At 38.8% G+C, this 13,024-nt stretch overlaps 2 long non-coding RNA genes across 2 annotated transcripts; both read left to right on the forward strand.

Annotated features, from left to right (window-relative positions):
- The first annotated feature begins 361 nt into the window (after window positions 1–361).
- On the forward strand, window positions 362–2,509 carry LOC136841518 (uncharacterized). Its single transcript, XR_010853977.1, has 4 exons — window positions 362–600; window positions 1,563–1,776; window positions 1,813–1,847; window positions 1,918–2,509. It is a non-coding gene; the product is annotated as an uncharacterized lncRNA (long non-coding RNA).
- Window positions 2,510–3,049: 540 nt separating this feature from the next.
- LOC136841519 (uncharacterized) lies at window positions 3,050–7,506 on the forward strand. Its single transcript, XR_010853978.1, has 2 exons — window positions 3,050–3,291; window positions 7,279–7,506. It is a non-coding gene; the product is annotated as an uncharacterized lncRNA (long non-coding RNA).
- Window positions 7,507–13,024: the final 5,518 nt, after the last annotated feature.

The following is a 13,024-nucleotide window of genomic DNA, read 5'->3' on the forward strand; positions in this document are numbered from 1 at the left end:
AGAAAACTACTTAAGTTGATGAAACTGGTAACTTTTTTTTATTAACTTCAACAAAACCAAGCGATTGTTAAAAGCCAAGTATAAAGCTCTAATAGTCGGCGTCAGTGACTCTGGTAGTTGTGACGCCAGATAACGCACAATCAATCAGTTAAAGCTCTAACATCACGAGAAGCATTCCTTATCAAAATGAAAGTTTCCTACGAAAGTTTCTCATAGTGTTATTTGCTTTGCATTGCTTCTGCTTTCTGTCGTTCGATTCATCTTTCAGAAACTACCGAATTTGGTTGTTACCATCAAAGAATGGCGTCGACGGAAGAGAAACTCGGCATTGAGGATTATTTGTTTGGGAAAACATTATCGCCATCTAGTGGGAAAAGGCAACCATCGCCGTTCGCTAGGTTTCCAGAGTCCATGGGGACAAGTGCAAGTTCAAGTTTCTTTTCTACAGAGTCCTCGACTTCAAAAAATCGAGTGCTGTAGAATTGTTTTCTGTAAAAACAATCTTCCCGGTCGTTTAGTTTTCGGCGGCTTTGGGGTGAAAAGGCCTGCGTTTCTTCTGCTTGGTTTGCTGTTTTTGAGGTGGATCGCGTGGACTCGAACGTAAGTATACTGTATATGGTTTGGTTTGGTTTTTGCGTTATGGTTTTAGGCTTAGTGCTTTTCGGTATGGGAGAAAACCTCCATTGTGGTAAGGAATGCTTCTCGTGATATAGGGGATTTATACTTGGATTTTAACAAACGATTGATTTTGTTGAAGTGGTTAGACTGGTTGTGGTTAGATTTCTCGTATGCGCATTGGCAAGCAAAGTGGAGGTACGGCTGTCGACGTCTTAACATGTTGGCGTATGATATGCGCTCGTAAACCTAGTTTGGCATTAGGTTGTATGGTGTTCTGAAAATCTTAAATTATGTAGGTATTTCAATGGAAATATTTTGTAGTTATATAATTGGGTAATTCTACAGGTAAGATTAGTGGTATAACCGCAGAAAGACTGAATTTACTTCGCCAGTACTTCATTATACACCCATTTGTTGACAAGCTGTAGTAATTAGCGGTAGCTCAGTGCGTAGCTCTTAGGTGGTCACTAATAACTGTATTAGTGTTAAATTATTTTGCGTTTGCATTTACAATTGGCGTAATAAAATGGATTTAATAGAATTTAATGTGGGAGGGTGGAAAGTGTGTGGCGTGGCATGGATATCTTAACTGGTCGTAGCACCAAGGACCAGGAAAGGGTTATTTTGACGAAGCTTCACCTCCGTCTTTTGATTTCGTTAGTGATGCACTTTTGAGAGATTTGTGCATTTTTTTATAGCTTATGTTCATTTTTGAAACTTAAATTCAGTAAGCTTAAAGGTATTCGCATTAGGTTCCTATACTAAAAAGCATTGGCTTGCAATGGCATCTTTTGGGACGTTAAAGTATTTCTTCGATAAATTTATGCATGTTAAAAGCTAATATGAAAGTTAAATGCTTGACTTGTATTAAAGGTTTATGATCAAAACGGAATTAAGAATCTTAGCATGTGCTATTGTGTAATTTCTGATTAACTTCATTTCAGGTTAGTGAAAATGGGAATCCACTACTTGATCCACGCCAGGTGAAAATGGGAATCCACTACTTGATCCACGCCAGGTGAAAATGGGAATCCACTACTTGATCCACGCCAGGTGAAAATGGGAATCCACCACTAGATCCACGCCAGGTGGCAATGGGAATCCACTACTTGATCCACGCCAGGTGAAAATGGGAATCCACCACTTGATCCACGCCAGGTGGCAAATGGGAATCCACTACTTGATCCACGCCAGGTGAAAATGGGAATCCACCACTAGATCCACGCCAGGTGGCAATGGGGAATCCACGACTTGATCCACGCCAGGTGGCAATGGGAATCACGACTTGATCCACGCCAGGTGGCAATGGGAATCCACGACTTGATCCACGCCAGGTGGCAATGGGAATCCACGACTTGATCCACGCCAGGTGGCAATGGGAATCCACGACTTGATCCACGCCAGGTGGCAATGGGAATCCACGACTTGATCCACGCCAGGTGGCAATGGGAATCCACGACTTGATCCACGCCAGGTGGCAATGGGAATCCACGACTTGATCCACGCCAGGTGGCAATGGGAATCCACGACTTGATCCACGCCAGGTGGCAATGGGAATCCACGACTTGATCCACGCCAGGTGGCAATGGGAATCCACGACTTGATCCACGCCAGGTGGCAATGGGAATCCACGACTTGATCCACGCCAGGTGGCAATGGGAATCCACGACTTGATCCACGCCAGGTGGCAATGGGAATCCACGACTTGATCCACGCCAGGTGGCAATGGGAATCCACGACTTGATCCACGCCAGGTGGCAATGGGAATCCACGACTTGATCCACGCCAGGTGGCAATGGGAATCCACCACTGATCCACGCCAGGTGGCAATGGGAATCCACTACTTGATCCACGCCAGGTGGAAATGGGAATCCACGACTTGATCCACGCCAGGTGGAAATGGGAATCACGACTTGATCCACGCCAGGTGGAAATGGGAATCCACGACTTGATCCACGCCAGGTGGAAATGGGAATCCACGACTTGATCCACGCCAGGTGGAAATGGGAATCCACGACTTGATCCACGCCAGGTGGAAATGGGAATCCACGACTTGATCCACGCCAGGTGGAAATGGGAATCCACGACTTGATCCACGCCAGGTGGAAATGGGAATCCACGACTTGATCCACGCCAGGTGGAAATGGGAATCCACGACTTGATCCACGCCAGGTGGAAATGGGAATCCACTACTTGATCCACGCCAGGTGGAAATGGGAATCCACTACTTGATCCACGCCAGGTGGAAATGGGAATCCACTACTTGATCCACGCCAGGTGGAAATGGGAATCCACTACTTGATCCACGCCAGGTGGAAATGGGAATCCACGACTTGATCCACGCCAGGTGGAAATGGGAATCCACGACTTGATCCACGCCAGGTGGAAATGGGAATCCACGACTTGATCCACGCCAGGTGGAAATGGAATCCACGACTTGATCCACGCCAGGTGGAAATGGGAATCCACGACTTGATCCACGCCAGGTGGAAATGGGAATCCACGACTTGATCCACGCCAGGTGGAAATGGGAATCCACGACTTGATCCACGCCAGGTGGAAATGGGAATCCACGACTTGATCCACGCCAGGTGGAAATGGGAATCCACTACTTGATCCATGCCAGGTGGAAATGGGAATCCACTACTTGATCCATGCCATCATGAAATTGAAGTGAGTTTTATCTATTTTAAGTTAGGAATACTTTTGAGTGAAACTTGCTTTAGCACTAGATTTCAATTATTTTAAGTCTTTTGGCCCTAAATCAAAATGTGGTAATCAAATTTCAATCGCTGACCCGAAGAGATTATTTAAATGTAATTTTATGCATTAGTATACGTAAGTTACCTTTGAATAGGTAATTTGAATAGGTAATTTGAGTATTTGAGAATTTAATTTGATTTAATTTGGGAATCCACTACTTGATCCACGCTAAGTGAAAATGGGAATCCACTACTTGATCCACGCCATCATGAAATTGAAGTGTTTTATCTATTTTAAGTTAGGAATACTTTTGAGTGATACTTGCTTTAGCACTAGATTTCAATTATTTGTCTTTTGGCCTTAAATCAAAATGTGGTAATCAAATTTCAATCGCTGACCCGAAGAGATTATTTAAATGTAATTTTATGCATTAGTATACATGTTACCTTGAGTAGGGTAATTTGAGTAGGGTAATTTGAGTAGGGTAATTTGAGTAGGGTAATTTGAGTAGGGTAATTTGAGTAGGGTAATTTTAATTTGAATATCTAAATTTTCATAATACTTTGAACATAACTTTCAAATCATAAAATAATAACTTTCATTTAATAGATTAACTTGCAGAGATATAACTTGCATCGATAATTTTTATCGAATTAGTTTTTAATGTTAAATTTCATTGAATAATTATCTAGTTAATTTTCATTGAATTCTATCTTAAATTTAAAATGTTGACTTTTCATTGAATAGATGAATCTGAATACCTAGCTAATTTCATTGATTAATTTGAACATAACTTTCAGATGTGCTGACTTTCACCATTCAAAAATACCTTCACTGAATAGATTAATTTTAACATCTAGTTTATTTTTATTTGAATTTAAGATTTCTAAAGTAATTTTAGGCTTTGAACTATTCAAAAATACCTTCACTAAAGATTAATTTTAATATCTAGTTTATTTTCATTTAGTTGTTTGAACTTTTAAGTTTTAAATTATCACATGGGGCCACTTTTGTCGGGGTGGCGGTGCTGCTCCGGCAAAGGTGGCCCAAGGTCTATACATGGTGGACGGCAGTCTACCATGTATGGTACCGATTAAATATCCTTTTTCTTTCAGGTTTGAAAAGCAATGACAGTTCTGTTCAGTTTGGACTTAGCCTGAGGTCGTGTCTTTAGTTTTCAGGTTAGGTGGTGTCTTTAGTTTTCAGGTTAGGTGGTGTCTTTAGTTTTCAGGTTAGGTGGTGTCTTTAGTTTTCAGGTTAGGTGGTGTCTTTAGTTTTCAGGTTAGGTGGTGTCTTTAGTTTTCAGGTTAGGTGGTGTCTTTAGATTTTAGGTTTGGTCTTTGGTCTTCGTGTCAGGTTTGGTCTTTGGTCTTCGTGTCAGGTTAGGTCTTTGGTCTTCGTGTCAGGTTTGGTCTTTGGTCTTCGTGTCAGGTTTGGTCTTTGGTCTTCGTGTCAGGTTTGGTCTTTGGTCTTCGTGTCAGGTTTGGTCTTTGGTCTTCGTGTCAGGTTTGGTCTTTTGGTGTTAATGTCAGGTTTGGTCTTTTGGTCTTAATGTCAGGTTTGGTCTTTTGGTGTTAATGTCAGGTTTGGTCTTTTGGTGTTAATGTCAGGTTATGAAATGAGAAGGCGGCTTATTGGGGTAGGACTTAGTGGTATACTTATATCGGGTTAGGATGTGAAGTCTTAAAGCCAGGTTAGGACTTGCACCTAAAGTTTGATTCTCGTTTTTTTTTCCTTTCCTGGTAGGAAAGGGTTCTTTGCATAGTATTGAGTTTGGAAGCTTGTCAGAATAGCTGCACAATGTTTGAGAATTCTCTTGTAAGATGCCCTTTGGCTCAGTGTTTGGGAGTGAGCTTTTGCATGACGGATTGTGGGAGCAGGGTCTGTGCAATGAGGTAGATGTCAGTGAGCTGTCATTTTGAGAATTAGCTTGTGTAGTTATGTAAAACGGTGTAGTCATGAAACCAGACGGCGGTTTGATAAATAGCAGTTAGGCTGGAAATTCCTTCATAAGAGTACATGTATAAGTAAGCTCCACAACTGGTTATTCTAATAGATTCTTGAGATTTCAATGAGTAAACCTGTTTTATTCTTAAGCTTTAAATTTCCAGAAGTGAATATTAGGCTTGTTTTGCAGTGCATACTGAGTCAGGTAGTGGTTTAGTAAACATCCGTAGAGAAAATGGTTCTGAAATGAGGTATTATACCTCCTGGTTCTGCCTATGAAAGATAATCAATGGCAATTTGTGGGTCATTTAATGGATAACTCACTATTGGGGAAATTTTTGCGATTAGTGTCATTATCCCAGTGAAATTCTAGTTTTAGTTGCGACAAAGATCTACATAGGCTCTGTTAAATGACTGACGAAATGATTGTGGATTTGGTGTTGAAGCTCAAGCGTTTCTGTGAGATGGAGAATGAGACTTGCCTTGAGTGAGAGTTATTGGCTTGTAGCCATTATGTCCACATGGTTGTGGAATTTGCATGCTTTATCCTAGTGGTGAAGTTTTATCCTAGTGGTGAAGTTTTATCCTAGTGGTGAAGTTTTATCCTAGTGGTGAAGTTTTATCCTAGTGGTGAAGTTTTATCCTAGTGGTGAAGTTTTATCCTAGTGGTGAAGTTTTATCCTAGTGGTGAAGTTTTATCCTAGTGGTGAAGTTTTATCCTAGTGGTGAAGTTTTATCCTAGTGGTGAAGTTTTAATTTCAATGGTTTTAAGAGGAAGATTTCCACCTTACCTTCCTGGTATTGAAAGTTTTCATCCTGGAAGAGGAAATCTATCATTTTTTTTTTACTCCGTACCTGTATCATAGAACCTGAGGAAATTTGCCTTTGTTGGAGGCCATCCTATTTAACAATACTTCATTTTGATAGCTTGTTTTTTAGCTATTTTCAAAAATTGCTTTTTTCCTTTTGCAGTTTACTTGCCTTTCACACTAGAAGCTAAGGCAGCATTTCAGTCTGGTGTTGTATATTGGTTGGTTTTAACAACCATTACCTAACTTCTAAAGCAGGTTATTTTTGTAGTGTGGTGTTGTGCCGATTGGTTTTAACTTCTCTCCAATTTTCTAAGGCAAGTTACTTGTCTGGACTGTGCTTGCTTTCAGATAATTGGATCTTGGCTTGGTAAATTCCTTTATCCATGCCCGCATGTTGAGTCGCACACTATGGACATTATGGCTCGAAGTCTCTTGAATATTCAAAATTCATCATTTCATCATTGCCGTGTAGTTTAAAATTTAGTTTATATTGTAATTTTTTAGTTAAGGTAAAGAATGGGCGTGACTCATCAAATGGGGACTTAATTGTTTTGGTATACAATACTTTTACGAGCATATTTAACTTAAATCTCATTTAAACCTTTATTTACGAGGGATTTTAATTTGTAATTACCCATACTAAGCATCTGATGTGCCTTATTAATGTAATCATTCAATTCTTTGCTTTTACCACCTGTTAATTTTCGTTTATATGTGCATAAGCATTTTCCACTGAGGGTGGTAGATAATGATTTTCATATACCAGTTTCCATATTCTAATTGGGAAATATTTACCCCTGGGCTCTTCAGCCTCCCTTGAGACCATCATAGTTAACCTATTTAGTTCACTGATTCAATAGCCACCAAAGTGGCCCATGGTGTAGAATAGCGTCAGTAACGCGGGTATTTTGATGCAAAGGATTTCAGAATCTCTACCTGAGGGTTTTTGTTTCCTATCCCTAAGTGTTCTAGTTTCTTAGTTTTCCTAATTGTCTTAACGCCTCACATTAGTTTTTATAGAGTATAACGAGTTTTTAGTTCTATTTCGTTAAAAGGCTTTGTCTGACGAGTGCTTAACCTAGTCAATAAGCATCCTGAATTAGTGGATCAGATAAGTTTGCAGTTGCTAATTATAAAATTTAGAAGTGATTCACCTTAATTTCTAAACGTGGAATTTTCTTGTAACTACTCCCAACAGATTTGACGAGATTGGCTTGCCAATTTACTTTTAATAAAGTGGTAAGTTTTCAACAATACCAAACATCGCCAGATGTCTACACACCTGTTAAGAACCTAAGTGTCCCATGAAATGAGTTAAGAACCTAATAGTGCACTATGAAATGAACTACTACTGAAGTTTAAAATCTTGGGTTTTAGTGAATTTAGCACTTTATAATGAACAGAAAATAAATTTGAGTTTCTAGTCGGTTTATGGTTTTATATCCTGAATTTTTGTAATTTACCATATTTCTTACATTAATAACTTAAGTGGTTGTAGAACTTCACTCTTGCGGGCAGATACTAAAGGCTTAAAAACTTCAAAAGAAAACCACTGTATTCCTCTAGTGACGTAGACATCAGTTTTTATGTATGATGGTAATTTGCTTTGGAAAGCGTTGCTGATTTCAAGAGTTAGCATCAGGTAACTATAATAGTTACTCGTACTTAATAACATGCTTGCCCCAAGCAAGTAATTATTTTTAAAATGACTGGTAGCCACTTACCAGAGTACTAAGTGGTAACTGTGGTTGCCTGATTTTAGTGTCAGCTTATTGTGGAATAGTGTCGAAGCCTGAACTTTAATAACAATTTACAATAATCTTGAATACAATTTACAATCTTGAATTAGCAATGTTCAAAGGTTTATAGTTAGAACAGGATAGTAATGTTTCCTGTTTTGTAATTATTACTTTAATTAAAGAATGGCATTTTCACTGTTGATTAACTAGCAACTGTATGGTACTTAAAAGGTTTAGCCAAACTTGATTAGCAACTGCGGAAGGCAGACCAGTTCTTGATCATTTAAAGGGTTGACACTCAATTGTTGGATAAGAGAACCTGGACCATAATGCATACGAAGGTCCGAAATTTTAAGTTTGATGGGAAATAAGCTCTAATAAATTGTAATTCACTTAGAATGTAAATTTGAATCTTAAGTCATTTACAGGATCTACCCAAACGAGCTCGATGTTGCTTAAAGTGTTTTAAGAATTACTGGTTTATTGCTTTCTGAGGTAGTTTAAAATCAAAACTAAGCATAGGTTTTATCATAAGGTTTCAAACTTGTGCAGGCTTAAAATATTCATGGACAAAAAGTCATGAAAGTATTAACAGCTCAACTGCGTTAAGGAAGTTATGACCGGCCGTAAGTGCTGCCCAGAATATTTAAATATCTGGAGCAGAGCCATTCAGAGCTGTTAGTCAGACCGGGCTTTTTACCATTCCTGCCCAAAAACGGGTGGTCTTATAATTTGGAAAAATGTTTGTATTCAAAATATATATCGCTAAGTAGTTTTTGAAGTGGCTTAAAGCTCAGAATTCTAGGTATGTTAAGATTTACTGTTAGGTGGTAAATGTAAAATGTCAAGTTTCTTATTGACAGTCGTTAGATTGACAGCGAGATTAAACGTCAATCTGATGGTTACAGTTTTTGGCATCAAAAATATTAATAACCTTGAACCAGTCGAAAGAAAATGATTGAAGAAACGCGATTCTCTCTGCGGGAGTGTCAGTCTTTCGTGTGTTTGGATCGAAGTCTGACTAGTTTCGTTCAGTAACGAATGTTTTTTGATAACATTCCTTTTGAAAGGTCTTCCATTCGCAGCTGCTGTTATTACAAAATACCTTGTAAGTTTTGACTCCATTAAATACTCATTGCTATTAACAGTAAAGGTTTTTTTTTTAGAGGAATATCAACCTGAATCTCTAGTAATTTCATGAATATAATGCGGTGAATGTGTTTCATTTACCATTTTGCAAATCTAGTTCAGGAAATAAAAAGGTTTTGTTCTTTTTGCTGATAATTACTATTCGATTAATTCATGGATTGTTCAACTTGACAGTGAGTGACATTGCGTAATTGTCCTATTTCATAGGTACAGTACATTTATTCAGGCTTCCTTTGGTGTCGTTGAAGTACTTTTAAGTATCATAATTTTACTGAAGTTCACAACAGTTTCATGGAACTTTTCCTTCCCTTGTTATAGGGAAAAGGCCTTTTGTTGCCTGAGAACTTTTAACTTGAAGACTTGGCAGGTTGAATGAATTTCGTGGTCAGCATACGATGAAATACAACTTTTGATACCATAATTTTTTTAAGCTCATTTTTAATATGTTCATGCATCGTGTTCCTAAAGGTGAACATATGAGTTGCCTGATCTTGCCATTGGTGGTGTGAGGAACCAATTAGGTTAAGCCAAAATATTTACCAAGGAGAATTCTTTAAGTAAGGAAGCTCATCCAATTAAAGATGTAGTTTGGTAGTTCCATGCAAGTGCTTGCACTAATAAAGTCGATGGGAACAAGAATTAGGGTAGCCTTTATTTTTGTGATTACGTAAAGCCAACAGAGTGATAGTATAAACCAAATTTTCATCCTTTTCGCTAGGTATGAGAAATTGCATTGTTTGCCATGTTTGGTAAATTTTTATAGAAAACCCAAACGTAATCAGAAACAACCAAAATATACGCACACATTACTTATTGCACAATCCCTTACAAGGATTGCAGACTTCCAAATTTCATTTATATAGGCATGACATCAGAGGGAATTGTTTCCAAAGAGACTAGAGTGTGTTCCTGGGGTGATGGAGGGCTTGGGGAGGGGAAGGGGGTGGTATTAGGTAGATGGTTTCTGTGTTAAGGCCTGTCCAGACGAGCGGGCAAACACTGTTCCCATAACCCGTTCCACTAAACTGACCGACCGAGTGTGGAGCCAGAACGATGCGAGTGACTGGTAACGATGCTTAAGAAGCGAGAGAAGAGATAAACGGCTGCAAGTGCCCGACGGGCATGCCCGCTAGTGTGGGCAGGCCATTATTCGTGACCTTTACGGTTTCCAATACACCGGTTGAAACCGTAGGGGGTTAGTGCCGTCAGTGCGCCTGACGCGATGCACTTTAAACGTTAATTAAGGTTCTTAGCAGCGTCCTTTGGCCCCCAGCTGCAACCACTTTCATTCCTGCTATTGTACCTCCGTTCATATTCTCCACCTTACATTCCACCCTCTCCTAACAATTAGTTAATAGTTCAACAGCGAGGTCTCCCTCCTGTTACACCTATAAAACCTTTTACTGTTTCCCTTTCGGCGCTGAATGACCTCACAGGTCCCAACGCTTAGCCTTTGGCCTAAATTCCATATTCCAGTCTATTCCAATCCACCCTCTCCTAACTATTGCCCCAGAGGGGGTTAGTGCCGTCATTGCACCTCATGCGGTGCACTGTAGGCATTGCTTAGGGTTCGCAGCGTGCCTTCAGCACCCTCTCCTAACAGTTGATTCATAGTGCAACTGCGATGTTTTCTTCCTGTTACACCTGTCAAATCCTTTTTACTCTCAATTTCCGTTTCAGCGCTGAATGATCTCATAGGTCCCAGTGCTTGGCCTTTGACCTAAATTTTGTATTCACTTCATTTCAGTTCTCTTAACAACTGTTTCATAGTGCAACTGCGAGGTCTTCCTCCTGCTATTATACCTTTAAAACCTTCTTTACAGTCAATTCCTCTTTCAGCGCTGAATGACCACGTATGCCCCGGCGCTTGGCCCTTGAACCTGAATTTTATATTCCAATTCCAAAACACCGGTCGATTTTAATAAGAGGCGAATGCGCTTATCAAAACTTCGTATAGACGTCTGTTCTTCCTTTATTTCATGCAGACCGGCGACTAAAAATGCCACGTTGTTTTCATGACTTGTTTATTCAGCAATTACAGGGAAACAACATATTTCCAACGTTCGGTAATTGGCACCTGGGCGAAGGTTTTTTTTTTTTTTTTTGTCAACTCAGGAGCCTGTTACCTTGTGAATAATGTGTCTGGCTGTCTGTGTTTTTATATAAATGTCGAAATATGTCATACACACGCTTTTGTCCCTTGTATGTTTTTTTTTTTTTTTTTTTTTTTTTACAACTGCTTCGTTTAACGTCAAACCTACATTTTTTTTTTTTTGCATCTTTCACCCACGTGAAAATTTGTCATGTTTATTTGCGGTTACAATAAAACTTCTCCAAAGAGACAATGTTTTAAATGTTGCGCATTCTATTTATTTTTAATTTTTAATTTCGTATCGTCTATTTTTTTTTATTTGAGTCTGGGGTGGTTGTTCTCAGCTGTCATCACCTTTTCTTTACATTTGTTGTATATAAGGGCTACATAACTCACTCACTCACTCACTCTCTCTCTCTCTCTCTCTCTCTCTCTCTCTCTCTCTCTCTCTCTCTCTCTCTCTCTCTCTCTCTGTATATGTATATATATATATATATATATATATATATATATATATATATATATATATATATATATATATATATGTATGTATGTATATATATATATATATATATATATATATATATATATATATATATATATATATATATATATATATATATATATGTATATATATATATGTATATACATACATATAAATATATGTATATATACATACACACACATATAGGATAGGACATAAAATAATAATAACAAAGCTAATAAAATAACGAGAGAGAGAATGGGGAGGGGGCGCTGACCCTGGTTTTCCGATTACCTAGGGATATCTGTAGAAATGCGGACTCAGTGCAAATGAAGAGAAAGCGAGAAAGAGAAGCAAGAGAGAACCCCCATGAAATCACCACATTCTCTCTCTCTCTCTCTCTCTCTCTCTCTCTCTCTCTCTCTCTCTCTCTCTGCTCTGGTTGCCCGATGATGAACTCGTTAAAGCGATTCGAAAGGCAAATCTGCAAAGTTTGCAAATTCCTTTGGCCGGAAGGACTCCCCCGGAAGGAAGTTTATTCATGAGATGTCGGCCGAGGTGATTCCCGGAGAGAGTCCTCCGTCAGGAACTCTAGGAGCCATCATCGTGAAGTGACTTTTGACCCAACATCATCACCCCCACCCCAACACCCAACCCCCAACCTCATACCCCGCTACCTGTTTTAGGTCATTGGTCTTTTTTCTTTACTAGAATGCTTTTTTCTGATGTGGATGTCTTTTTTTTCCAGAAATTTATCTCTTTTTAGACAGTCTCCCCGCAGGGGAGGTTAGTGCCGTCAGTGCACCTCACGGTGTGCACTGTAGGCATTACTATAAAGGTTCTTCGCAGCATCCCTTCGGCCCCTAGCTGCAACCTCTTTCATTGCTTTTACTGTACCTCCATTCATATTATCTATCCCCCATCTTGCCATTCACTCTCTCCTACCAATTAGTTCATAGTGCAACTGCTTTGAGGTTTATCCTCCTGTTACACCTTCAGACCGACCTACTCTCCATTTCCTTTCCAGCGCTGAATGCTCTCGAAGGTCCCAGTGCTTGGCCTTTGGCCTAAACTCTAAATTACATCCCATTTCATTCCAACCTCATACCCAACCCCTCAACCTCCAACCTCCCACCCTACTTGGGCAATTATTGTAATCATATGAGTCGCCAAAGTGATAAGGCAAATCAACAGTGGTGCTTTTGTAGGATAATAGTTTTCAAAATCTACAAAATGTACTTTTCTTTATAGATTATAATCTGTTAGTTATTATTATTATTATTATTATTATTATGATTATTATGTTTCCCCATTATTATTATTATTATTATTATTGTGAGTTAGTTTAACGGGACCTATTTTATTTTCTCGATTATTATTATTATTAACCCGGAGAAAGTTAAAGATGTTATTATTATTATTATTATTATTATTATATTATTATTATTATTATTATTATTATTATTATTATTATTATTAT

This window comes from Macrobrachium rosenbergii, chromosome 9 (assembly GCF_040412425.1).
Source record: "Macrobrachium rosenbergii isolate ZJJX-2024 chromosome 9, ASM4041242v1, whole genome shotgun sequence".
Taxonomy (NCBI): domain Eukaryota; kingdom Metazoa; phylum Arthropoda; class Malacostraca; order Decapoda; family Palaemonidae; genus Macrobrachium; species Macrobrachium rosenbergii.